At 31.9% G+C, this 4,273-nt stretch overlaps 1 pseudogene across 1 annotated transcript; it reads left to right on the forward strand.

The window, feature by feature from the left end:
- The first annotated feature begins 1,020 nt into the window (after window positions 1-1,020).
- LOC145798870 (cysteine-rich receptor-like protein kinase 25 pseudogene) lies at window positions 1,021-1,951 on the forward strand (annotated as a pseudogene). Its single transcript, XR_014340675.1, has one exon. The product of XR_014340675.1 is annotated as a cysteine-rich receptor-like protein kinase 25 pseudogene (transcript).
- Window positions 1,952-4,273: the final 2,322 nt, after the last annotated feature.

Here is a 4,273-nt window from a genome sequence, read left to right on the forward strand (position 1 = left end):
CAGGTGGATCATATGGTATATTCCCAAACTCAACTAATTAATAAATTCTGTCTAAAAAAATTTTTAATTAATAAACACGTCATATATCAATACCAAACCGTTTATAAAAGTAGATTGAGACCTATTTTGGCATCGGGTTAAAAGTCAGTCCCATATGGTCTAATTATTTTGGCATCAACGACCTGATATAAAACCAACTCATGACTTGCATTATAGATAGATACATTTTTATTTTATTTTATTTTATTTTATTTTATTAATTATTGCAACATACGAAGACCTTGTACGAAATACACATAAAATTTACATCATTAGAAAAAATAAATATTTTTTTATTGTTCTACTTATAAAATATAAATATTTTTTTACTGTTTTATTGATTTGTAATTTTTCGTAATTATATAGTAAAACTGTGCAAGAGTATTATGTGAATTATTTATTAATGTTCTAGAAAATTTTACTAAACAAATAATACTACCAACTTTGTTAATTAGTGGGAAAATAATGAATGATCTAGTTTATATGCTTTGTACTTCTTCATTAGGAAAATAACAAATCAGTGATATTTTAAAAAATAATTAAAAATTCATGGTAAATTTTATAAATTTTAATAATTAAAATTATAATTTTTTTCATAAATCTGTAATCATTTTGAAAAATGACCAGTAACTTGTATTTTTCTCTTTTTTATTTAATAAAATATGAGAAAATTTTACTTCAGTACAAGTTTCAAAAAAAAAAAAAAAATGACAAATGGGTGGAAAAGTTTATCAAATTTAATAATTAAAATTATAAATTTTTTCATGAATTTATAAATATTTTGTAAAAATGTCAGTTATTTGCAATATTCAGTAATCATATTAGGTATAAAATATCACATCTCTAATAATTTTCGTTCAAAGTTCAACTTAATATCAGTCACAATCTTGTCTATCTCCAAATTTTCCACAAAAGCAAGCCACATCTCCTTCACAACAATGTCTATATATATCTAAATCTGATTTTGATAAATTGTGTCGAACCCCAAAAAGTTTCCCAATGATGAAGAGTTGGATCACCATTTTGTTCCTTTCCATTCTATTTGTGTTGAATCCCAATGATGAAGTGTTTGATTCCATTCTAATTATCTTGCGTAGCCTCACAACAACCAAAGCAACCCCAACTAACCTTTATACTGAGTGCTCAAACACAACAACTTACACTGCCAACAGCCCATACCAATCCAACCTCAACACCCTCCTCTCTGTTCTCTCTTCCAAATCCACCTCCATCAATGGCTTCTACTACTACACTGTCGGCCTCAAGTCCCCAGACATAGCCTACGGCCTCTTCCTCTGTCGCGGCGATGTTTCAACCCAAACTTGTCAAGACTGCGTGGCCACTGCTACTAAAGAAGTAATACAAAACTGTCCCAATTCGAAGGTTGTTACGACTTGGTACGATAAATGCATGTTACGATACTCGAACAAATCTATCTTCTCAATTTCCGATCAATCTGTCAGATATATCTTAGTTAATACGGAGAACATAAAGGATCCAAAACGTTTTACAAATTTGTTGGGAAAGGTGATGGATGATGTAGCGACTCGTGCTTCGCATGGCGTGTCGGGTAAGAAGTTCGCGACGAGAGAAGCCGATTTCTCGGCACTTCAGACACTGTACGGCTTAGCGCAGTGCACGCCGGACTTGACTACCTCTGATTGCAATGCTTGTCTTAGAGATGCTATCTCGAGTTTTCCGGATTGCTGTGATGGAAGAAGAGGTGGGAGAGTTCTGTTTCCGAGTTGCAATGTCCGGTATGAGACTTATCCTTTTTATGCCATCCCTGCACCGCCGCCTTCTTCAGGTTAAATAACAGTATTATGATATGTAATAACGGCGAAGTTTCGTCAGATCAATAATGTATAGACTAATATATCTATTTAAAGTTTATTGCTAGTTCACCTTTTGATGCCGCCCTGTACTACAGTGTTCATTATAGACGGCGGTTTGCGGTATTTTAAATAAGTATATATTTTTTATTTTTTATAAAAATTGATGTAAAAAAATAAAGAGAGAGCGTTAATTGATGTAACATAAAAACAATAAAAAATATATACTTATTTTTGTATGCCAAACCACCCCATATACCAATCATGGCGATATTTATTGCAAGTTCGCTTTTTATGTCACCCTGCCCTGCAGTGTTCATTCCTTAAAATAATAGTATTGAATACGTATCAATATATAATCAAATTATGGCTTTGTTTGTGAATTAAAGTTTGGGGCTAAAATAGTGTTAAATACTAAAACAAGTTAAATAGTCTTAAAGGGTAGCTTAAGTCATTGACTTATATTAAAAAAAAAAAAAGAAAAAGAAAAGAAAAAGTGAGGTTAGGGATAGCTTACCATTGCCACGTTGACAGCCTATCCAACAAGTAATAAATGGGAATTTTACTCTTTTAGATCAATTTTAATTTGTCATTTCAGTTTCAAATATTATTTCAAATACATTTTTCAATACAATAATCAATAAAACAAATTCAACCCAACTTTCTAAACACAAAACTTAAAATAACCTATTAAAATAGTCAAATAACCAAAAAATCAAAAAAGTAACTACTTCCCAAACGAGGCCTATGTATATTGATAACCCCGATATTTAAGAACTTATCAAGCTAAAATAATAAAAGTTCTCATATATTGCAAGTTTCCTTGCATTTTCATCACAATTTTATTTTAAGAGTGCTGCTATTAGCATCCCATAAATTATTTTGGACCCCTCAATTTTTAACTTTTTTATTATAATAATAACCTCAAATAAAATTACTAAAAAGGATATAATTAATTTTGGGATACCCCATCTCGCAATTAAACCTACACTCACTACATCATGAATTAGGATTTATGAGAATTAGGGGTGAGCAGCGGATATACCGATCCGTCAAAACCGATCGAATCGAACTGATCCGCCGCATTTTGGACGGATGCGTGATGACGAGCGGACGGTTGCGGATTGATTTTCTCCAATCCGCCAATTTGGTGGACGGATGGCGGATTTAAGATTCCTTTGGCCGCAACCGAACCGCCAAACCGCGAGCACCCCTAATAATTTATAAGACTTTATGTTTTCAATTTGTTTAAATATTTTTTTTTTGTGTTTTTAATTGAAAAAGAGTTTAAATATTTTGTTGAAATTTTTTTTTAACTTGAATATATTTTTTGAATTGAAAAAAGTAAACGTATTATTTATCTATATTTTTTGGTTTTTAAATTTAACTCTAAAAATAATAAATAGAAAATATGATATATGCTGGTTGGTTTTTGTTTACAAAAACATATATAGATGTAACAATACAGAGACATGCAATCTCTACTACTGCTCTGTTCATGGTTTTGGTGGTTTGAATTGTTATTTTATTTTAAGAACTACAGATTGTAATATTTTATGTGGATGAATCATGCTGTGATTGTAATATGTGGATGAGCCATGCAGTGATTCTGATATTCTAAAGTTTCAAACTTTCTTTTTCTGGATGAGACATACAGTGATTGTAATTGTTTTTTTAAGTCATTGACTGTAATACTTTTTTTTTTTTTTTTTTTTTTTTTTTTGAGGAAGTGCACAAGTTGAATTATGTTAAAAATTTATAAAATCTTAAACCGCCAAACCGATTCGCATCCATCCGTTAAACCGCCAATCCACTCAATCCACATCCGCCAGATTGGCAGACGGATGCGGATTGATTTTTTCCAATCCGCCAATCTGGCGGACGGATGACGGATTGGAGGTTCCGTGACCGCAACCGACCCGCGCACACCCCTAATGAGAATGCACACCTCCGTCACCACCCATCCATATTTTCCAAATCTTACCTTCAAAACCTACCCACCCTCAAAACCTTAAAAACCCTTTGGCGGCAATATTCCAGCAATAACAGTGGTAACCATTTGACTATCTACACTTTCGGCAATGACAATGAGTAAAAATTTTTCTGGTAACCACAACTCCATAAGATGAGAAAAGTACAATAATAAAAGTTTAGAGAAAGTTCATAGCTTTGATGTTGTTATTAGCTCAGAAGATATTAGCCTTGTAAGGGTAAGTTTTTTTAAAAAAAAATAGCAAAAATAATAAAATATGTTCACCATTTTTTCAGGACTAAACTCCCGAACACAGGCCTGAACATTGATTATTTGTTCAGGAAGGCATTTTCGAGCAAATAAGTAATGTTTGGGAATGCAGGTTTGAACATGAAAATTTCTTAATACATTGAACGGTCAAAATTGTTAA

The sequence above is a fragment of the Camellia sinensis genome, chromosome 9 (assembly GCF_055761805.1).
Source record: "Camellia sinensis isolate YWXY chromosome 9, ASM5576180v1, whole genome shotgun sequence".
Lineage (NCBI taxonomy): Eukaryota > Viridiplantae > Streptophyta > Magnoliopsida > Ericales > Theaceae > Camellia > Camellia sinensis.